Below are 25,000 nucleotides of genomic sequence, written 5' to 3'. Positions count from 1 at the left end.
TAGTGTATAGTGTTTTCATAAAAGGAGAAATAGTAACGGAAATACCATCATTGTGTTAAAGGTCATAAAACTAGGTATGCAGGAGACTTAGCTACAGGTTGTAGATTGGCAACCACCCATGTCACCTTTTAGCTGATGGTGACGTGTCTGGCCAGTGGGTTGCTACACTTTCTCTCTCTCTCTCTCTCTCTCTCTCTCTCTCTCTCTCTCTCTCTCTCTCTCTCTCTCTAAGAAAAATTGAAATTAGGATGTTTCTGCCTTTCCTTTTGGAGTTCTTGTTCTTTGATTCATAATTTAATGGTTTAGGCCTTAGGGTCTTGCATCGAAATTATCAAGGGCAGGGAAGCTGTGTTGCCATGTAGGAATTTAGACCGTATTCCAGTGAGGAACACCACACCGCTGTTGTAATGCACCAGTGTCTGCATGCATAGTAATAGTACACCCAGGCGACTGCCGCACTGTTTCCGAATGGCGTGATCCTGCCTTCCCCTTGGGCCTCACGGAAGCTGCGTTACTTTCACCCACAGTGAAGGTAGCGCGGCACTGCCGTGGGAGGTAGCAAAGGATGGCGCACGCGAATTAGGTCAACAGTGGGAGCACACCCACGCCCAGCTGTCACCTCCGCTGCCTCGGGCGCTTTTTGGGGGATGGGATAGGAATTGTGGAGCATGAAGGCCCGTGCAGGTGTTACTGGTGGTGCCTTCCTTGTGAACCTACTTTTTAACCAGGAAGTACCGCCCAGCCCGCTCTGGAGGGGTGGGGAGCGCTGAAGGTCTTTTAAGGCCCAGTGACGTCAAGGCCTCCAAGGTGTGTCAGGGTTGCTGGACTTTAAATTCCAAGGGCATCGTGGATGAATGGAAGGTGTGGGAGGGAGGCCGGTTGTAGGGGACGGGGGCAGGTGTGGCTTAATGAGATTGAGAAAACATACACTTTATCGTGAAAGACGCACAATTTTTTTTTTTTTTTTTTTTTTTGTGTGTGTGTGTGTACGTGTTATTCACCACGATTGCCTTCTGGTTACCAGCCAACCTCTCCCCCATGGAAAGAGCTCAGAGCTCATACTGACTGATCTTCGGGTAGGACTGAGACCACAATCACACACCACACACCGAGACAGCCAGGCGACAACTCCTCGAGTTACATCCAGTCCTTATTTACTGCTAGGTGAATAGGGCTACACACATTAAGAGGCTCGCCTATTTGCCTTGCTGAGCCCGGGACTCGAACTGGGCTCCTCTCGGTTGTGAGCCGAATTTGCTAACCACTACACTACGCGGTGTGTGTGTGTGTGTGTGTTTCACTGTTTGATCTGCTGCGGTCACTGACGAGACAGCCAGACGTTACCCTACGGAACGAGCTCAGAGCTCATTATTTCCGATCTTCGGATAGGCCTGAGACCAAGCACACACCACACACCGGGACAACAAGGTCACAACTCCTCGATTTACATTCCGTACCTACTCACTGCTAGGTGAACAGGGGCTACACGTGAAAGGAGACACACCCACATATCTCCACCCGGCCGGGGAATCGAACCCCGGTCCTCTGGCTTGTGAAGCCAGCGCTCTAACCACTGAGCTACCGGGCGTGTGTGTGTGTGTGTGTGTGTGTGTGTGTGTGTGTGTGTGTGTGTGTGTGTGCGTGCGTGTGTGTGTGTGTGTAATTCACCTCGGTCGTCTGCTGGTCACCCAGCCAGTCTTCCCCATTACGGAGCGAGCTCAGAGCTCATAGACCGATCTTCGGGTAGGACCGAGACCACAACACACTCCACACACCGGGAAAGCGAGGCCATAACCCCTCGAGTTACATCCCGTACCTATTTACTGCTAGGTGAACAGGGGCTACACATTAAGAGGCTTGCCCATTTGCTTCGCCGCCTCCGGGACTCGAACCTGGACCCTCTCGAGTGTGAGTCGAGCGTGCTAACCACTACACTACGCGGTGTGTGTGTGCGTGCGTTTCACTGTTTGATCTGCTGCAGTCTCTGACGAGACAGCCAGACGTTACCCTACGGAACGAGCTCAGAGCTCATTATTTCCGATCTTCGGATAGGCCTGAGCCCAGGCACACACCACACACCAGGACAACAAGGTCACAACTCCTCGATTTACATCCCGTACCTACTCACTGCTAGGTGAACAGGGGCTACACGTGAAAGGAGACACCCAAATATCCACCCAGCCGGGGAATCAAACCCCGGTCCTCTGGCTTGTGAAGCCAGCGCTCTAACCACTGAGCTACCGGATGTGTGTGTGTGTGTGTGTCCCTGCCGATGTGCAGGTTGTACGTAACGTACGTATACAAAAGTGATGGTGTGGAAAGAAGTGGAACGACATGGGTACGTATTATCTTAAGGCTAGGTTATACTTCTAGATAATACTCTCTCTCTCTCTCTCTCTCTCTCTCTCTCTCTCTCTCTCTCTCTCTCTCTCTCTCTCTCTCTCTCTCTCTCTCTCCCTATGTATTTAAAGCTTGCAGTTTTATCTCGTAACACATGGGATCAAGTATTGTGAGGTAGGAGTGTGGTTAGGGAGTGTTGAAGTGAGGTAAACTAAAGGTTTGGTGAGAGAGTAGGGATGGGCCTTTAGTGATTGTAAGGAAGGGGAAAGGTGGTGGTGGCGTGACAAAGCACTCCTGAGGCTACCTTCACATCCCTTCTTCCCGTTCCGTTTGTTCACTCACTTGATGGACTCAACGTCATCAGCACTATGTGGGTCACGGCTGACGGAGAAAACAGCTCAGTGACGTCACAGAGGCCTCTGTTGTGACGTCACGAGTAGCAACGAGGAGTGAATGTAGCAACTCGCCCGAAAAGTCACGCAGCTGATGAAACCTCAGATTGTCTTCATGGGGCGTGAAGAATATGCGGTGCTCACGAAAGGTGGCAAAAGAAGGTCGTTTGTGTCCTCAGCTATTTTTTTTTTTTCTTCCTCTCTCTCTCTCTCTCTCTCTCTCTCTCTCTCTCTCTCTCTCTCTCTCTCTCTCTCTCTCTCTCTCTCTCTCTCTCTCTCTCAGTCCCCTTGCAGGTTAAAGGTTTAACCAAAATAAAGATACAAATGTCTTGAAACCTCACTCTTGAAAGAACTCAAGTCGTAGGAAGATGGGAATACAGTGACAGGTAGGGTGTTCACAGTTTACCAGAGAAAGGTGTGAGTGATTGAGAATACTGGTTAACTCTTGCATTAGAGAATTGGACAGAATAGGGGTGACAAGAAAAATAATTTTGTGCAGCGAGGCCTCAGGAGGAGGGGAGGGAGGCATGCAGTTAGCATGAAAATAGCGGGAGAAGATAGCAAGAGATGCATGCATACATTCCGGCGGTGAGAAAGAGGCTGAAGGCAGGCAGTTAGTTTATGAGACGAAAAGCTTTTGATTCCATCTTATGTAATGAAACTGTGAGTGGAACCTCCCCCAAACCCCGTGGTACAGTGGAACCATGCGTGTTTTGGGGTCCGAGGGGTCTCCAAGCGCACGGGTTCGAATCCTGTCCACGGTCCGAGTGTAGGTTGGGCTTCCTCACTCGGGGCAATGGTTTCCTAGCGGGTGGGCTTTGAGATAGGAGGTACCACAAAAAGTATCCCCTTTAGCCCAGAAATTCCCGTGAAAAGCCCACATGGTATAAAAAAAAAAAATGCAAGAGTACTCCATACAAGGACAGATAAAGCCCTTGTACAGAATTAGCAGTTGGAGGAGTGAGAAAAACTGGCGGAGACGCCTCAGAACGCCCAACTTCATAGAAGCTGTTGTAGCAAGAGATGAAATGTGAAGTTTCCAGTTCAGCTTATGAGTAAAGGACAGACCGAGGATATTCATTATAGAAGAAGGGGACAGCTGAATGCCATTGAAGAAGAGAGGAACAGTTGTCTAGAAGGTTGTGTCGAGTTGATAGATGGAGGAATTGATTTTTTTGAGGCATTCAACACAATAAAGTTTCCCCTGTCCCAATCAGAAGTCTTAGAAAGATCAGAAGTCAGGCGTTCTGTGGCGTCCCTGCGTGATCTGTTGACTTCATGAAGGGTTGGTCATCTCTGAAAAGATGTGGAAAAGTGTATGGTGGTATCATCATCAGCGTAGGAGTGGATAGGGCAAGAAGTTTGGTTAAGAAGATCATTAATGAACAATACAAAGAGAGTGGGTAACGGGACAGAACCCTGAGGAACACCACTGTAGGATGTAGGAGAACCGTAGCCGTCTACCACAGCAGCAACAGAACGGTCGGAAAGGAAACTTGAGATAAAGTTGCAGAGAGAAGGATAGAATCTGTAGGAGGGCAGTTTTGAAATCAAAGCTTTGTGCTAGACTCTATCACAAGCTTTTGATGTGCCAACGCAACAGCAAGCAAAAGTTTCATCGAAATCTTTAGAAGAGGACGACCAAGAGTCAGTAAGTAAAGCCAGAAGATAACCAGTAGAGCGGAAGCCATACTAGCGATCAGATAGAAGATTGTGAAGTGACAGATGCTTGAGAATTTTCCTATTGAGGATAAATTATAAAAAAAAAAAAACTTTAGACAAGCAAGAGATTAAAGCTATAGGGTGGTAGTTTGAGGGAACGCTCACCCTTTTTAGGAACAGGCTGAATGTAGGCAAACTTCCAGCTAGAAGGAAAGGTAGAAGGCGTTGGACAGAGTTGATACAGTTTGGCCTGGCAAAATGGAAGCACAGAAGCACAGTTTTTGAGAACGATAGGAAGGATCCCATCAAGTCCATAAGCCTTCCGAGGGTTTAGGTCAGAGAAGGCATGGAAAACATCATTACGAACAACTTTGATTGAAGGCATGAAATAGTCATAGGGAGGAGGAGAGGGAGGGACAAGCCCAGAATCATCCAAGGTAGAGTTGTTAGCAAGGGCTTGAGAGAAGAGTTTAGCTGTAGTGACAGATTAGTTGGCAGTGGTGCCATCAGGATGAAATAAAGGAGGGAAAAATGAGAAGTAAAGTTATTGGAGATGTTTTTGGTCAGATGCCAGAAGTCTCGAGGGAAGTTTGATTTTGAAAGATTTAGACATTTTTTTTATTTATGAAGGAGTGTTTGGCAAGTTGAACATGATTCCGGGAAGAAATATAAAGTGCATGAGATTCAGGAGATGGAAGGCTCTAATACCTTTTGTGAGCAACCTCTCTATCATATATAGCACGAGAACAGACTGTTAAACCAAGATTGAGAAGGCTTAGGTTGAGAAAAAAGGATGAGGAATATATGCTTCCATGCGAGACACTATCATCTCTGTTATACATTCAGCACACAGAGATAGGTCTCTTACACAGAAACAGTAATCATTCCAGGGAAAATCAGCATAATACCTCCTCTGGTTCCCCCAACTGGCAGAGGCAAAACGCCAGAGGCACCTCCGATTTGTGGGATCTGATTACATTATGAAAGCCTCGTAGTGGGTTGAAAACCCACCTATGTCTTAACCGTGAGGTGATTTTGGAAACAATGCACCGTTACATTCTTAAACCTTGCAAGATGAAGCTCTTTAGTCAAGTCATATGGAGAAGGAATGGGCTTGAGTTGCAGATGAACGGAGGCTAAAGTCATGCGAGGAAAGACTTTCCAGGCATGAGACGAAAGTATATTAATATTTGGTGGACAGAATTCTAGGTTATAGGTGAAAAAGCGCCGAATCTCTAAACCATCCGACGCAGTGTAGAGATAGGTCAGGATGGGGGAAAGAACGAGACGGGGCGCCTCGCTCCGCTTCGAGTAGTAGTCAGTGGGTGTCAGCCGGCCGGCCAGCATCCACCGGCTACTTGTCGTGGTAGTAAAAGTGCTAAGACGTCAGAATTCCGAGGCCAGATGATAGAGATTAAGGAAAGGTATCGGGTATAGTTGTGATGGAATTTACTCTGATATAGAATCGTGGTATTACCAACGCCAGGTGGGGCTTTCTTTAACCATCTAGGTCGCATTGGCAAAGTTGTGGAATTAGCATTCGCTGAGGTCTTCATGTAAATTGATTTTTTTTTTTTTTTCTTTTCTGTGTAGCGTTGGGAGGAAATTACTTTGATGTAGCCAAATCTTTGAAGTTATGGCACCAACTAAGAGTTTTTTAGGAGTTAAAAGATCCTCAGTCTCTATTAATCTTTTTTTTTTTTTTTAAGTTCGTAAGCTTGAAAGCACTAAATAAATTGATGAGTAACGAGAAGCAAAAGAATGAGGGGAAAGTGAGATGCGGACACCAGTGCAGATATCATGATCCCAGCTTGTCCCTACGTCGAGCTGGTTTGGGGTCAGTGTGTCAGGACGTGTTAGATGAAGTGCCCAGCGTCCGAGGTCGTGACGAACATCAAGAAACACTGCCAGCTGGAAGAGAAAGTAATGCGAGACACCACTTTCACCGTCTTCACTTTCCTCTGAGGTAACGGCATTGCACCATACCTTCCTCTTTCTCTGGCTCCACCTTCGACGCGCTGCTGAATACCAGGGTCGGGGTGGGGGTTGGCGGTGAAAAGCGAGTGGTGGGTGTGGCTTAGAGTGGTTAAAGCAAAAGTGAATGGAAATTAAGTTAAGGGGAGCAAATAAGTAAATTGAAGCAATCTTTAAAAGCGTATATTAAGGTTTACAAAGCGGGGCTGTAGTAAGAGAGCGAGGAAGCAGCATACAAGAGGAGGCCAGGATGTCTTTATACCAACGACGCAGACGCCTCAAGGTTGCCATCTGCACACAACAGCTAAGGTGGGAGGTGTGAAGCAGAGAAGAGGGAGTTAAGGAGAATAGAAAGTAGAAAGAGGAAGAGAGCAAGACGACACGAGGTTAGGCAGCAGGAAGTGAGATTAATACGAAACAACCAAACCAAGACGCTGTGTTGTCTTACGTGTTCCTGTTGGTGATAGTCCACGGCGCTGGGTGTTGGTGGTGGAGCGCCGACTAGCAATAGCCTCCACCAAGGCAAGGCGGTGGCGCGTCCTTGGGTCATGCTGACTGTGTTTACAGCTTACAAGGCTTCATGCTGAGTGCTTCCTAGAGATTGAAACACGTCATCCAAAAATAGAAAAAATTCGAAGACATTAAGTGAAGAAGCTTTCTAAAAAAACTTTTTTTTATGTATTCACTCCAATGCTGTAAACAGTATCATTTGCAAACTGAGAAGCGACCGTTACGGTCGCTTCCCAGTCTGCAGATATCTTTAATGTTCTTGTTCTTTGTTAGTTTTGAGTTAATCACATGATACTCGTTTAAAAAAAAAAACCTTAGTACTTGTAGTATCTTTATTGACTTCACACACACACACACACACACACACACACACACACACACACACACACACACACACACACACACACACACACACACACACACACACACACACAGGATAGACAGAACTTAAAAGAGGAAGTAGAAGAAATCCATAGAATGGGACCATATCAAGAAGGAACAGTGAGACCAATTAAGATATTACTAAAATCACAAGCAGCAGCAGAAGAAGTACTACATAGAAAAACAAAACTCAGATAAACAGAAGGTTGCAAAGATATATATATATATATATATATATATATATATATATATATATATATATATATATATATATATATATATATATATAAAGAAAAATAGAAACGAGGAGGAAAGGAAGAGACACAATGAACTGGTGGCAGAAGCAAGAGAAAAAATAATGAAAGGTCAGAGGAGGAGAAGAAGGCATTTTTGGAGAATTATAGGAGACAGGATAAGGAAATGGTATATAAAAGAGAAGAGAAAAAAATGGAGCAAGTTTAACTAAAAATGATAAGAACAAGAGATTAAAAATGATGTATACAAACATAGATGGGATTTTATCTAGTAAATTAGAATTAAGAGATTACATAAAGAAAGAAGAACCAGATATTGTATGCCTGGTGGAAACAAAGTTAAATGAGGCAATAAAAATAGACATAGATAAAAGGTATAATATATGGAGGAGAGACAGAGTGGGTAAAGGAGGAGGAGTCATGATGATGTTAAGGAAGGAGATAGTGGTAAATCAAGTGGAGTTTGGGGAAGGAAAATCAGAAATACTGTATGTTAAGATGCATATTAATAAAAAGGAGTTAACAATCATTGGAACATATGTGCCACCAAAAACAAACTCATGGACTAACCAAGAATATAGAGACATGATAGATGACACAATAAGGAGTCTTACAAGAATCATTAAGGAAAGGAGAAAAGTGATATTGGTAGGAGATTTCAACTGTAAGGAGGTAGACTGGGAAAATTATGAAAGTGGTATGGGGGAAGATGCCTGGGAGATAGATTCCTGAACCTAATGATAGATAATTTGATGGTCCAAAGAGTAAAGGAAAACACAAGATTCAGAGGAAACGATGAGCCGGCAAGATTAGACCTAGTTTTACAAGGGATATACCAATTAACGATGATATAAGATACAAGTGCCCATTGGGAAAGAGTGACCATGTAATATTAGAAATGGATATAGAAGAAGGAAAGGAAGATAGAGATGAATCATACAAAGGAGACCGATTAAATTACAGAAAGGCTGATATTGAGAATCTCAAGAACTATTTTAAAACGTAAACTGGGAGGAGATGGAAAACTCATTAACGGTTCAAGAGAAATATAACTTATTTTTGGAAATATACAAAACTGGGGTCAGGAATATGTCCGAAATATAGACCTAAAGAAGAAGGAAAGAAAGATTGGTTTAATGCAAGATGTGCTAGGGCAAAGGAGAAACGAGATGGAGCATGGAAAAGGTGGAGAAGAAACAGAAATCCAGAAAATAAGGAAAACTTCAAAACAGCAAGAAATGAATATGCTAAGGTGAGAAAGGAAGAAGAAAAGAACTATGAAAAGGACATTGTCGAAAAATGTAAGGAACAACCAAAATTGTTCTACAGATTCATAAATGGAAAAATAAGACAAAAAGAAACAATAGAAAGGTTAAAAGGAGAGAACGGAATGGTGGAAGACCCAAAAGTATGGCAGAACTGTTAAATAGTAAATTTCATGAGGTCTTTACTAAGGAATCCAAATTTGAAAGACCACAGGGTAATAGAGAGACTGTCTATATGAAAGAGATTAAAGTAACCAAGCTTGAAATAAAAAGTTGATGACGGAATTGGATGAGGAAAAGGCAATGGGACCGGATGAAGTCTCAGGCAGAATACTGAAAGAATGTAGGGAAGAACTAGCAAGTCCAATATACAACATCATAAAATGCTCAATAGAAAATGGAACAGTGCCAGTGGAGTGGAAAAGAGCTGAGGTGGTTCCCATATATAAGAGCGGAAGGAAGGAAGAACCTTTAAATTACAGACCGGTATCACTAACTAGTGTAATATGCAAGATGTGTGAAAAAGTAATAAAGAAGCAATGGATCGAGTTTCTTGAAGACAACAAAATATTATCAAATAGCCAATTTGGTTTTAGAAAAGGTCGGTCATGTGTAACAAATTTATTGAGTTTCTACTCTAGAATAGTTGATAAAGTACAAGAGAGAGAGGATGGATTGACTGTATTTATTTAGATCTAAAAAAGGCTTTTGATAAAGTGCCACATGAAAGATTACTATGGAAGTTAGAGGAGAAGGGTGGCTTAAAAGGAAGCACATTGAGATGGATGAAGAATTACTTAAGGGGGAGAGAAATAAGGACGATAGTTAAAGATATGAAGTCCAAGTGGAGAACAGTAGACAGCGGAGTGCCACAGGGGTCAGTATTGGCACCAATACTTTTTCTCGTATATATAAATGACATGCCAGAGGGAGTGAACAGCTACATAAATCTGTTTGCGGACGATGCGAAACTGTGCAGAGTCATTAAACAAAAGAGGATTGTGAAATACTACAGGAAGACTTAAACAAGATCTGGAAATGGAGCAAAAAATGGGAGATGGAATTCAATGTGGACAAAAGCCATGTCATGGAAATGGGAAAAAGTGAAAGACGACCAGTGGGAATCTATAAGATGGGAGATGGAGTAGAACTAGAAAAAGTAAAAAAGGAAAAGGACTTGGGAGTGACAATGGAAGAAAATAATCAACCGGTAAGCCATATTGATAGAATTTTCAGAGAGACATATAATTTGCTAAGGAATATTGGATTAGCATTTCACTATATGGACAAAGAAATGATGAAGAAATTGATAAGTACTAAAATAAGACCTAGATTGGAATATGCAGGAGTTGTGTGGACCCCCATAAAAAGAAACACATAAGAAAATTAGAGAGACTACAAAAAATGGCTACAAGAATGGTTCCAGAATTTAAAGGGATGACATATGAGGAGAGACTAAAGGCTATGGATCTACCAACCTTGGAACAGAGAGAGAGAGAGGGATCTGATACAAGTTTATAAATTGATTAACGGAATGGATGAAGTGGATAATGAGAAACTGATCCTGAGAGAAGAATATGACATTAGAAGCACAAGATCGCATAGTAAGAAACTGAGGAAGGAAGATGTCTGAGAGATGTTAAAAATTTAGTTTCCGCAAAGATGTGTTGAGACTTGGAACAGTTTGAGTGAGGAAATGGTGTCAGCAAAGAGTGTACATAGTTTTAAAGAAAAATTGGATAAGTGTAGATATGGAGACGGGGCCACACGAGCATAAAGCCCAGGCCCTGTAAAACTACAACTAGGTAAATACACACACACACACACACACACACACACACACACACACACACACACACACACACACACACACACACACACACACACACACACACACACACACACCGCGTAGTGTAGTGGTTAGCACGCTCGACTTACAATCGAGAGGCCCGGGTTCGAATCCCGGCGCGGCGAGGCAAATGGGCAAGCCTCTTAATGTGTGGCACCTGTTCACTTAGCAGTAAATAGGTAAGTGATGTAACTCGAGGGGTTGTGGCCTCGCTTTCCCGGTGTGTGTTGTGTGTTGATGTGGTCTCAGTCCTACCCGAAAATCGATCTATGAGGTCTGATCTCGCTCCGTAATGGGGAAGACTGGCTGGTTGACGAGCAGGTGACCGAGGTGAATTACACACACACACACACACACACACACACACACACACACACACACACACACACACACACACACACACACACACACACACAAACCATTCACTACAAAGAGTGGCTTAGGGCACCATACAAATTATATTCCCTCCCTTTCCTGGCCCACATCACTCTCTCATTGGTAAGGACCAGGAAATAGTTAGCTAAACTGAACCACCAATACCATCTCCTGCTCCTTTCTCTTTCTCTTCCTTACCCAGTCTTTCACTGAGCAATGTCTTTCCTCACTCCAGATGGCAGCAAATGTCATGTCATCAAGATGGGCGATTCTAGCATTAGGGAAAGGAAAGGAAAAGGAGGAAAAGAAGGCAGAAAGGAAACAATGGAAAGAAATAATGAATGTTTCTTACATAATAATCAGGATGAAGCTTGGGCTGGGGTACAAAGCTCCATGGCATGGTGGTGAACAGAGCGAGGCAAGAGGAAAGGGAATGTTGTGGACATTTACCTGTTGATTCGCAGGTGTTTGCTTGGTTTATTTGCTCTCCTGTTGTGTCCACCAGGTGTTGCTTTTACTGCTGTACCTTGCAATACTGCCATCACTTCCTCCTTTTCTTCCTTCCTTTACATCCGGCTTTCTTCTCTTTTCTTGCATCTACCTTTCTTCTCATCTTTCTTCCTTTCTTTCCCATATCATCCCTTTCCCTTTCCTTCTTTTGTTTACATTCTTAACCATTGTTCATTTTCCTTTCTATCTCTCCCTTTCATTTCTTTTATTTCGCTTTCTACTTTCCTTTCATTTTTTTCCCTTTGACTCTTTTCCTCCCCACCCGAGTTTCTTTCCTTCCCTTCTCTCCACGATGGACATATTTTCAGTCTTCATTTTCTTGTCTTCAATTCCAATCACTATTCCTCTTGCAGAATTCATACATTCATCCCCATACATTCCCTTGGTCATTGTTGTTGTTAATGTTTTTGTTGTTGCTGTTGTTGTCGGGGTGTGTGTGTGTGTGTGTGTGTGTGTGTGTGTGTGTGTGTGTGTGTGTGTGTTGCTTGGCAGACATTATAAGAATCGAAATGTGTTAAAAGGTCTTAGAGAGAGAGGGGGGGAAGAATACGAAAAACACCCAACCAAAGGTTATTAAATGTCACGAGAGAGAGAGAGAGAGAGAGAGAGAGAGAGAGAGAGAGAGAGAGAGAGAGAGAGAGAGTTTTACAGATGGAAATGAGGATGAGTGGTGGTGGAAGGAAAGGGACTGTGTTGGGTTAGGTTAGTAGGTTTATAGCACGCCTCGCTACGTCATGACGGAGGAAATGAACCAAAAGTGCTCTCTCTCTCTCTCTCTCTCTCTCTCTCTCTCTCTCTCTCTCTCTCTCTCTTGCAGATAAGAAGGTGAGAACAAAAAATAAGATGGCCATTAATGAAAAGAAAATAGCTGTAAACTCGTCCGCTTCAAGGTTGTGTCTTGTTCACAGACACTCTAGACCACCTCTCTCATTTGCCACTCAGGCTGCCTTTACACACGTTTGTTGGCTGAATGCTACATGTCTTTGAGACGACATCCAACGGGCTCAGTTATCTTTCCAGTCGATTGTTGGACAAGAACTCGGCAGCCTATGTTGGGTCAATGCGAACTGCGTTACTAATGTACATTACATAAAGTGTATATCCGCAACGCAACTTGAGAGAGAGAGAGAGAGAGAGAGAGAGAGAGAGAGAGAAAATAATGATGACGAGAGTTCTCAGTTTTCGAAGCGGCGAGGCAAATTGTGCACGTTTAATTGAGGTTGATGGTGGTGGTGGTGCTGGTGCTTGGCCAATTATTACTGTGTGAAGATGATGTCCTTGTGGATGTTTTTTTTTTTTCTTTCACAGGACTGTAAATATGACGCAAGCGACCTGAGTGATGCGGTGATAAAGCTTGACTCGTGCTTTTGGCTCTTTGGGTGTTGCTTGTATGTTTGCCTGTGATCCGGAAGTGTTTAGTCTGGCCAATTTGAGGTATGTTCCTGCTGGTGATGGTCCGGATGCCATCTGGGACGTTGTTTACTCAATAATACTCCATGGAGATCCTGCTTCTACACCTTATTGTTATGACTCAATATTTACGGCAATAAAGTTTTTCATTCCTGCTTTACTTTTTTTTTTTTTTTTTTATCTCCATTCAATATTAGAGAGTTCCTCTTCACCCCCTCACATGGCCTGATGTCACAGGTACCCCAATGTATTCCCCTTTCATGTGATATTCGCTACACCAGCTTCATGTAGGTCACAACTTTCATTACTTTCTCACCCCTGAGTGGCCTTACGTCACACTTTTCCCTTCTCTCTATAGCTTCAAACCCACATCCTTCCCCCGACCAGCTCTCTCCAGCTAGAGACGCACAAGTCTTGTCCATTTGAAAGTAATGTTTTCATGTGTAGAAAGGTTTTTATTAAGGAACCGTTAGGTATTTTATGTGCGTTTTCGTTTCTACGTCACTAGATGAACTTACACTTGGTACTAGTCCTTTTAATTTCTATACCAGTTCATCGTAAATACTAAGTCACAAACTTCCGGCTCCCGTCACCTTCACTGGGTATTCAAGGAGCACAAACCTCAGTGAGGTCATGTGGTACGCATTAACTCGTTCAACAGCCAGATGTATATGTAAACATTCCTTGCAAACCTCATTTAAAGGAGACTGTTGGTAGATTAACTTTATTTCTAGCTTCGTGTATTGGTATTATTGTGCGTGGGAGAGCAGTTTACGCGGTGGTGGAGATCGTGATGATGGTAACGAGGTCGTTGAAGGTCGTGGTATGCAAGATGCACGACGCTCCTAGGTCTTTTACCAGTTGGCCTGTAGCAGGTTAAGCATTAAAGCTGTTGTGTGAAGCTACACACACACACACACACACACACACACACACACACCCGGTAACTCAGTGATTAGAGCGCTGGCTTCACAAGCCAGAGGACCGGGGTTCGATTCCCCGGCCGGGTGGAGATATTTGGGTGTGTCTCCTTTCACGTGTAGCCCCTGTTCACCTAGCAGTGAGTAGGTACGGGATGTAAATCGAGGAGTTGTGACCTTATTGTCCCGGTGTGTGGTGTGTGCCTGGTCTCAGGCCTATCCGAAGATCGGAAATAATGAGCTCTGAGCTCGTTCCGTAGGGTAACGTCTGGCTGTCTCGTCAGAGACTGCAGCAGATCAAACAGTGAAAACACGATTACCCGTTTGGGTGATGTAGTCAGCTCGACGCGCACTTTTCCCTCCACTGCGAACTTGCATCTTAACGTACGCCGGTCTGAGGTAAGGGTCAACGTTCATCTGCTAACTATACTAATTACCAGTTTTGACCCTGCGGTGCACATACACATGAATACCACTCGGGAAGCTTACGTGCACGCCTTGCATACGTGAATGGATATTTGTACATGAGGAAGAGGTGGTGAAAAGCACATGCACTACTACTACGATTCCACCCACGCAGCAGACCATATCGCTAACAAGGCCTCGAGTGTTGACTGCCTCGCTCGGATGCCAGCGATGGAGATAGTGCTTGCCAGCTCATGGTTCATGTTGCTCTTTTTGCTATTACCGATGTCACTATACTGCCTACTGTGGTCCTAGCTTTCAAGGACAAAGCGTGGCTCTCTTGTCAATGCTGATGGAAGGACGGATGCGAGCTTCTGGTCAGCGTTACACACACACACACACACACACACACACACACACACACACACACACACACACACACACACACACACACACACACACACACGTAACACTAATAGCAGCACGCAATTATCTTACATCACTTAAGTATTTGTGAAATGGACGACACTATACAGGCAGCCTGTCTCTCTACTCACTACTGAATAATAATATGTGGTAATTCACATCCCACGAGCTCAAGTAATGATGTCAGTGTATTAAATTGTCACTGGAGATTCTCTACTTACCATATTTACAGACTTAGTTATCATTTTCCGTTCTGGCTGTGGCATTAGTTCTAGTTGTTGTACAAATACTAGTGGTACCGTCACTGCTGCTTTATCGGTGTTGCTACTGCTACCACTATTCGTGTGTGTGTGTGTGTGTGTGTGTGTGTGTGTGTGTGTGTGTGTGTGTGTATATATATATATATATATATATATATATATATATATATATATATATATATATATATATATATATATATATATATATATATTAAATTGAGGGTTAGTAATTGTACGGAACTCGTCCAGGAAACCAGTGCTGGAACCCCGTCTTGCGTATCGTCATCAGCACCATTAAGGGAATTCCAGTTGAATCAGAGGTTTCTTTCCCAAGATCTACGTCGTTCTCCTCAAGCAACTGCGCTAGACCCTCCACAGTTATTTCATGCTTCTGAACCTCGCTTCACTGTATTATCCGAAGAATCTCGCAAATTCCAATCGTCTGTTTCATATAAATATAAATAGGCCGAGGTGTCACTAGAATAGTATAAGAACTCATCATTATCATTGTAGTTTTCCGGTGTGTTTACCGAAACGGTAATAATTATCTTACCTATTATAAAGCATTGCTAATGTATGCACCATTCTCTCTCTCTCTCTCTCTCTCTCTCTCTCTCTCTCTCTCTCTCTCTCTCTCTCTCTCTCTCTCTCTCTCTCTCTCTCTCTCTCTCTCTCTCTCTTGTGACATGGCCTCCAAACATGACCACCACACTTTCGTTACTCCTAACCGCACCCCACAGAACGAGGGTCACCTTCACCATCCCTCAAAATGTTTACCTATATCGTACCGCCATTGCAAAGAAGTCTCCTCCCCACCAAGCGAGGCCAGAGTTCACTCACTACACATTCAATCAATCTTCAATTAAGTCATTGGCTGCTTTACATTGGGAAATATCAGTCTATGAATGTTGTCAACCTACAGGATACTTTGCATACATACAGGTCAGTAGCCATTGGCGGCTAGTGCCCTCGGCGTATTACTACAGAAATAGGTCGGCGCCAGCCACAACCAGGTTGCGTGAGAGGTGGGTCAGGCTGTGTGGGGTGATGTTGCTCGCGCGGCGTTGCTAGTGACCCACTTGCCGCTAGGCATCGGAGAGGTCTCCTCCGCCCATTTTCTCGCCCTCTGCCTCTCTCGTGTTTCTCCTACTAATCTTCTACCTCATCCATTTGTTTTTTTACCTCTTATCAGTAATCTTTCCTTAATTTTGTTTGGCGCACGCTCATGGAAAGGAATACGTGTGTGTGTGTGTGTGTGTGTGTGTAATTCATCTCGGTCGTCTGCCAGTCTTCCCCATTACGGAGCGAGCTCAGAGCTCATAGACCGAACTTCGGATAGGACTGAGACCACAACACACTCCACACACCGGGAAAGCGAGGCCACAACCCCTCGAGTTACATCCCGTACCTATTAGGTGAACAGGGGCCACACATTAAGGGGCTTGCCCATTTGCCTCGCCGCTCCCGGGACTCGAACCCGGCCCTCTCGAATGTGAGTCGAGCGTGCTAACCACTACACTACGCGGTGTGTGTGATTCACTGTTTGATCTGCTGCAGTCTCTGACGAGACAGCCAGACGTTACCCTACGGAACGAGCTCAGAGCTCATTATTTCCGATCTTCGGATAGGCCTGAGACCAGGCACACACCACACACCGGGACAACAAGGTGTGTGTGTGTGTGTGTGTGTGTGTGTTCATATAGGAGGGGAACAGGCCAAGGACAGCATAAGTTATAATAAAAAAATATAAAAAAAATAAAAAGCCCACTGAGGTGCCGGTTCCCGTGCAGGTTCGAAAGCGTTAGTATAAAGTACGAGATAAGTTCCTTGAAATTTCCCTCTTGAATGAGTTCAGGTCTTATGAAAGTGAAATTACAAGTATAAAAGCAGGTGTGGAGTTTCAGAGTTTACCAGAGAAATGGATGAATGATTGTGAATACTGATTAACTCTTACATTACTCGTAGAAAACTGGAAAGCATAGCGGTCTTGTGCTGCAAAAGCGCTTAAGGAGGGAACCATGCAGTTAGCATGAAAATTGCAACAGATTATAGCAAGAGATGCATCATTTCGGCGATGAGGAAGAGGAATTGATAGGACGAAAAATTTTTATTTCACCCTGTCTAAAAGAATTGTACGAGTAGAATCCCCTGGTACATGTGAAACTTACTCCACACATGGACGGATAAGGCTGCTGTAGAGTGTACATTGTGTGTGTAATTCACCTCGGTCGCCTGCTGGTCACCCAGCCAGTCTTCCCCATTAGGCTTGATTCACACCATACTGCCAGGCATCTGCCAGGAACGTGCCAGGCACGGAACGTGCCCTGCCTTGTGTGTTCACATGTTCGGCCTGGCACCTGCCGTGCTCGCATCAGTTCCTCTCAAGTAACTGCTGGTGAAGGATGTGTGATTTTTCTACCTCCGATTTAATAGCTATTGCGGTTGCTTTAGACGATGAAGAAAAAGAAAGAAACAAACAAAAAAGACAAATGTGGGTTCATCCAATTCTGGAGAGCAGAAAAAGTGAAGGAGAATTCACACGTTATATCCACGACTAATTGATGATGAAAGTAAATTCTTCAATTATTTTAGGATGAGTATTGGAACGTTTGAAGAAATTCTGGCAAAAATTCACCATGAACTAAAAAGAGAAAATACACCTTACAGAGAGGCAATCACTCCAAGGGAAAAGCTAGCTGTATGTATGACGTCTGGGACGCGACTGAACCGGGACCGTTGCTAGTTCACACTACCCTGCCAGGCACGTGCCCTGCCAGTCCCGTCCCGTCCAGATATCTTTGCCGAGATCAGGGACGGGACGGGACTGGCAGGGCACGTGCCTGGCAGGACTAGTGTGAATGCTTGCATAGGAATACATTGAACAATACTGGACTGTCCCAGGCATGGCACGTTCCTGGCAGATGCCTGGCAGTATGGTGTGAATCAAGCCTTACGGAGCGAGCTCAGAGCTCATAGACCGATCTTCGGGTAGGACTGAGACCACATCAACACACAACACACCGGGAAAGCGAGGCCACAACCCCTCGAGTCACAACCCTTACTTATTTACTGCTAGGTGAACAGGGGCCACACATTAAGAGGCTTGCCCATTTGCCTCGCCGCTTACCGGGACTCGAACCCGGCCCTCCCGATTGTGAGTCGAGCGTGCTAACCACTACACTACGCGGTGTGTGTGTGTGTGTGTTGAAATTAATTCATAAAACTGTAAGTTTAGTACGTGCACGCCTGCGTTACATTAGATCATCACTAACATAAGCTGGGGAAGATGATAGTTCTCCGAAGACCCACCCCACCCAGACACACACTCACACTATTATAGCTACTTAAGCATGGTTCTTTTAACCTGTAAATTCAAAGCTTTCCTGAAAGAATTCATCACCAGATATAGTTGCCTTGCTCTCTGTGTAAATAAATACCACTCGATCAATGGTTCTTAACCTGGGGTACCTGTACCCCAAGGGGTACGAAACATGGTAGCCAGTGCAATGGTACCGTATATTTACCTTGAGAAAGCAAAACATATATTTTTACACTTTTCATTTGAAATTTAAAAAAAAAGTGCCTCTGTTCAGTAATTAAAAAATCTAATAATTTATCAGCAAGGTTTTTATCACTAATCCTTTTCATATGTTTGTATAGTATTTATATTCGAGCGGGTACGAAAATTTTTTCAGAGATTTCAAGGGGTACGGGCACTGGAAAAGGTTAAGAACCACTGTACTAGATACAAGTATCAAACTCGTAACACGAAGGGATAAGTTGACTCACTGAATTGCCGAATTGACTTGGGTCCAAAAGGAAATGTAAAAATAAACTACTGCGTAGTGTGAGGCCCTACTCGTCAAAAGAGAGAGGGAATGTGGAGAGGTGTTGGTGGGTTAAGCGACGAGAGAGAGAGAGAGAGAGAGAGAGAGAGAGAGAGAGAGAGAGAGACCTTGACAGATGATTTAATCACACTGTAATGTGACAGAAGCGCTGTGTGTGTGTGTGTGTGTGTGTGTGTGTGTGTGTGTGTGTGTGTGTGTGTGTGTGTGTGTGTGTGTGTGTGTGTGTGTGTGTGTGTGTGTGTGTGTGTTACCTTCCTTGTTGGTATTGTTGCTTCCGCATCCTAGTGTTACTTTTTTTGGAAATGTAAGAGATACGGGGATGACCGGTAACGACTTTAAAAATTTGTGTAATATAATAATATTTCGGTTTATTTGAATGGCACCTATATACCCGAAACTTTTACATATTATCCTACTTATACATATAAACTTATATATACTAACATACATTCATAAAAAGTGTGTGTGTAATTCACTGTTTGATCTGCTGCAGGCTCTGACGAGACAGCCAGACGTTACCCTACGGAACGAGCTCAGAGCTCATTATTTCCGATCTTCGGATAGGCCTGAGACCAGGCACACACCACACACCGGGACAACAAGGTCACAACTCCTCGATTTACATCCCGTACCTACTCACTGCTAGGTGAACAGGGGCTACACGTGAAAGGAGACACACCCAAATATCTCCTCCCGGCCGGGGAATCGAACCCCGGTCCTCTGGCTTGTGAAGCCAGCGCTCTAACCACTGAGCTACCGGGCCGTGTGTGTGTGTGTGTGTGTGTGTGTGTGTGTGTTGTTTCATTCAACATCCATGTTTGAATACCCACCTTATTAAGGGATGGAAGTGTCCCAAGACGAAGTGACTAACTGTATGTCATCCCTGCGATCTCCACCGTCGTCCCGTCATACCTCTTCCTGGCAACACTAGTAGCACAGAAGACAATGCATGCTTTCCCGTCTCCTCCAAACGTAACACACACATACAGTACCAGGCTTGATGTTAAAGTATTAGTCTTCTCACTGTTTATCTTGTTTTTTTTTTCTGATGTATTTCAGTAAGACATTTAAAAAGTACACAAACACAAACACACACACACACACACCCCGGTCCTCTGGCTTCACAAGCCAGAGGACCGGGGTTCGATTCCCCGGCCGGGTGGAGATATTTGGGTGTGTCTCCTTTCACGTGAAGCCCCTGTTCACCTAGCAGTGAGTAGGTACGGGATGTAAATCGAGGAGTTGTGACCTTGTTGTCCCGGTGTGTGGTGTGTGCCTGGTCTCAGGCCTATCCGAAGATCGGAAACAATGAGCTCTGAGCTCGTTCTGTAGGATAACGTCTGGCTGTCTCGTCAGAGACTGCAGCAGATCAAACAGTGAATTACACACCGCGTAGTGTAGTGGTTAGCACGCTCGACTCACAATCGAGAGGGCCGGGTTCGAGTCCCGGTAAGCGGCGATGCAAATGGGAAAACCTCTTAATGTGTGGCCCCTGTTCACCTAGCAGTAAATAGGTACGGGATGTAACTCGAGGGGTTGTGGCCTCGCTTTCCCGGTGTGTGATGTGTGTTGATGTGGTCTCAGTCCTACCCGAAGATCGGTCTATGAGCTCTGAGCTCGCTCCGTAATGGGGAAGACTGGCTGGGTGACCAGCAGGCGACCGAGGTAAATTACACACACACACACACACACACACACACACACACACACACACACACACACACACACACACACACACACACAGGAAACTAGAAAGAATCCAAAAGACAGCTACAAAGATGGTGCCAAAAATAAAGGACCTTTCCTATGAAGAAAAACTAAAGGAAATTAATCTACCAACTTTGAAAGATAGACGGGAGGGAGGAGATCTAATAACGAAGTATGGAAAAGATAGATAGACAAGATGGATATAGACTAAAAAGAGGACACCGTAAGATCATGAAAGGTCAGTTTGGGAATATTAAACAGTTTAGTTTTCCACATAGGACGGTGGGCATCTGGAACGGCTTGAGTGAAGAGATTGTAAGAGCAGAAAGTGTGCATAAATTTAAGGAAAAGTTAAATAAAAATAAATTTGAAGACAGGTCACCAGGAGCCCCACTCGAACCCTGTAAAATACAACTACGTAGATAATTACACACACACACACACACACACACACACACACACACACACACACACACTGTTAAGAATGTGTCTCGTTATCAAAGCGTTTCTGTTTTGGTTATCAGGGGGATCGAGGAGAGTGTTTTCCGTCCCCTCCTTCCCCAACACGTGCGGCCGACTCTTGCCGGCCGGGCGTTCAAGGACAGTGGATGGTGTCGATGTTTACATCAACAGACACGTGCACCATGCAAGCTAGGCCCTCATTGCGCATCCATCCCGCCACGCCCTACATATTCTACATGCTATCCACGCCCGTTATTCGTCTTGACATTCACATCTTGACGTCACACCCCCCTATATCCCCATCCTGACATTCACGACCCCTTGCTCACCATGCCTTCCCCCGTTTGAACACTCACATCAAGGTAGCATGCCACGCGCCGAGCTTGTTGGCCGCTGTTTGTCCTTGATGGCCGGTGAGGTTGGATCTTGGCATGAGTCTCACGTGCCGGTACTACTACGATGTTGTCTCTAGCGCCCTCTGTCGTGTGTCGATTGTTGACAATGACTCTCTCTCTCTCTCTCTCTCTCTCTCTCTCTCTCTCTCTCTCTCTCTCTCTCTCTCTCTCAGAATTATATACACTTATTCCATAATTACTCTTTTAATTTAATTTACAATTTCAAAACCATTATATTTCATGCAGTAGCATAGTCATGAGTAAAATTATTCAAGAAATCATTATTTGTATTTATTTATGGTTTGTTTGTTTGTTTTTTGACACTGAATCCTTGGAGGAGCCATCTTACTTCAAGTGCTCAACACACTTTTTTTTTTTTCTTATGAAGTCAACTGTGTGTGTGTGTGTGTGTGTGTGTGTGTGTGTGTGTGTGTGTGTGTGTGTGTGTGTGTCATCCAATTATCTAAGCAAATGTTGCTTTACATGCATAAAATTGTAAAGCAGACATATAATGTACTATGGATTTGCATTTGGATAGCTATTAAACACTTGAAGATTTAAGATCATATTTATACGTAATGCTTATTGTATGAACTAAATTTAGCCTCATGAGATCATAGGGTGTACGCCTCAAGGTTACAGTGTTGCCAGCTTGAGGGGAATCACCAGGCTAGGTTGAAGTATATATTTAAGTTCTTGTGAAAGCAACTAAAGTCCCTGAGCTTAGCTTGCAGATCATGAATATAATTTTGAAATAATTTTTATTGTGGTATAAGGTATTGGAGGTTTACCTCACATCGGAGAGCTCGCTTCAAGTACTATTTCAATAGTCTTGTGATCGGCAAGGATGATGACACTCGACGTGTTGTAACTATTCAGTGTTTGCAATGTTGGGTAGCTAGACATACGTCAATCTTCTGTACTTAAGCTAGTGAAGAACTTGAAATATTAATAAAAAAAAAAGCAAGATGTGAGCAAGTCCATTAGGAAGACTTAAAAATGTCACACACACACACACACACACACACACACACACACACACACACACACACAGTTGTATTTTATGTAATACATTAAATGTGAACTTAAACTTGCACTTGGCTTGAGGTGGGAGGGATTTGCGACGACTCACGATGTCAAAGAGGGATAATTTCAAAGGAAAGATAGTTACATTGGTTAACCTCAACATGGCTGTCTTGCTGCACCTAATTTTCTTGACAAATTTAGACTTATTCAATTAATGTACGCATTTCAATTTGTAGGCACATTGTTAATGAGACTCATCCTTGACATACAATTTGTTTTATCATTGGTCTAGACGCGTTAATGAAATATTTTGTGGATTGAGCAAATATATATATATATATATATATATATATATATATATATATATATTTTTTTTTTTTTTTTTTTTTACTGATTCATTCAGCGTCTTTCAACTTTTAGGCACCAAAGTGTTGTAAGTTGAGTATCACCATATTGCCTCACTTTACCATACGACTTGTCACTGCATGCCAGACCACTCCTACACATCACTTCAGCCATCAGGCACCCCCCCCACACACACACACACACACACACACGCGCGCGCGCGCGCGCGCGCGCGCGTATTCACTAGCCTTTGCCATCTGCGCCGCGTTCTTTTCCCCAAGTCAGCCAGCCTCCCGAAATTACCTCTCCATGTTTGCCGTCATTCTACGCAGTGCACTAATCCTTTGTTTCACGTAGCATTAATCCTCTTCTTTTTTATATCTGCATTTTCCTTGGGACACAATTTAGGTTCGAATATACTTAACCTTTTACTCCGTTCCGGATTCACAGGGTTTTCGTCGAGCGAGATAATGGCAACTTAATGGGACCGATCGCGATCTGCTACGTAGGTGCCTTCAACCGTCAGATGAATTAATGATTTCACAGCAAGTTGGTCAACTGGGACGTACTTTTCTGCACGTTTTGTAAATATTAAATGGTTTAATAAAATAGTTATAATCTTTCTAAGAATGTACTCGTGGCATATAAACTAAAAAAGTGGAAATATTTTATATATATGTAGAGCGCTCCTCTTTACCATCTCTATTTCTGGGACAAAAAATAGAAAAGATCATTAATAGGTAAAGCGTAGTTTTAATGCCTTTTTCTTTCCATAGAAATTAATATGAATTATATTCATAAAGAAAATCACAACAATTAATAGTCTTAGGAAATTAACAGTATAGATTACATTGTCTAACATGCACCGAGATTGTTCTATCGAAACGTAAACAAATCTAGCGTGTTAAGAGACATCGGCACACTCGCTACACAACGACTTCACTATGGATATTAGTGAGGATGAACTTAGAAAATGGACAGTGCCATATCAGAAACTTTCTGAGATCAAAAGGCATACCAAGTTCGCTTGTTGTGATTCAGTCAGGAAAATTCGGTTTCGGTAATGTTGGCCAGGTTATTTCGGCACAGACTCCGAATTTTTTTTTTTTTTTTTTTTTTTTTTTTTTTTTTTTCTATAAATGCTACTCCGTGATATTTGCTCTACGCTTTTTTGAGTGGAGCATTATCCTAAGCAGAAACTCTGACAATTTTGTGATAACGTATATATGTACTATTAGACTTGCAAAAAAATATTTTGATGGGACATTACACGGCCCGGTAGCTCAGTGGTTAGAGCGCTGGCTTCACAAGCCAGATGACCGGGGTTCGATTCCCCGGCCGGGTGGAGATATTTGGGTGTGTCTCCTTTCACGTGTAGCCCCTGTTCACCTAGCAGTGAGTAGGTACGGGATGTAAATCGAGGAGTTGTGACCTTGTTGTCCCGGTGTGTGGTGTGTGCCTGGTCTCAGACCTATCCCAAGATCGGAAATAATGAGCTTTGAGCTCGTTCCGTAGGGTAACGCCTGGCTGTCTCGTCAGAGACTGCAGCAGATCAAACAGTGGACATTGGTACATCCCTACTTTGCACCATTAGGAACATATATTTGCATATTTTTGTCATTTTCAATCAGACACATAGATAAATAACCAAACGTTTATATTATGAGGTATGTAGGCATGAATATCACTATATATTTTTTTTTAATGGGGCTTCCACAAGAGCGACAGTTCGGCGCGATAGGCAGGACCAACTTGTGAATTAAATCAGCTGGCGAACAATGAAAACTACACAGATCGCGATTGGTGCCATTCAGGGCTGAGTGAGCAGAGTTTGTGTAGTAAAAACGCATTGTTGCTTCTCTGGTAATGTTTTCAATCCTCACGAACAATATATGATCTTCATTTATTTATTTTCTATTCTTTTTTTTATTTTACTTTTCATTATTTATTTATTTATTTATTGTATTTATTATTTTTTTGACGGGGAAACATCCCAAAAAGTAATTTAAAACAATACAATGCATCATCATGGGTATTATCTTTATTGTGGATGCTTGTTGTACAGTTGTTGGTCATTAAGCATTGGTTATCACTAAATAGAGATCATTATTGTTTTTTGTTGTTGATATGGTCGTTAGTATTGTTGTTGTTAAATGTGAACTGTTGGTGTAAGTGGTGATGTTATTGTTTCTATGAAGTATTGGCTATTATTAAATTTAGATATTGATCATTACCAGCCCACACGAACTAAAAAAAAATTTAAAAAATTAAAAAAAAAAGGAAA

At 43.3% G+C, this 25,000-nt stretch overlaps 1 protein-coding gene and 1 non-coding gene across 3 annotated transcripts in view; both read left to right on the top strand.

The window, feature by feature from the left end:
* LOC123516413 (zinc finger protein 704-like) overlaps window positions 1-25,000 on the top strand; it is a 165,681-nt gene that overhangs the window by 120,883 nt on the left and 19,798 nt on the right. The window lies entirely within an intron of this gene.
* Trnav-uac lies at window positions 10,681-10,752 on the top strand. The gene has a single exon. It is a non-coding gene; the product is annotated as a tRNA-Val (tRNA).

The sequence above is a fragment of the Portunus trituberculatus genome, chromosome 41 (genome assembly GCF_017591435.1).
Source record: "Portunus trituberculatus isolate SZX2019 chromosome 41, ASM1759143v1, whole genome shotgun sequence".
Taxonomy (NCBI): domain Eukaryota; kingdom Metazoa; phylum Arthropoda; class Malacostraca; order Decapoda; family Portunidae; genus Portunus; species Portunus trituberculatus.
The sequence above is the reverse complement of the archived record's forward strand: the minus strand, read 5'-3'. Positions and strand labels throughout refer to the sequence as shown.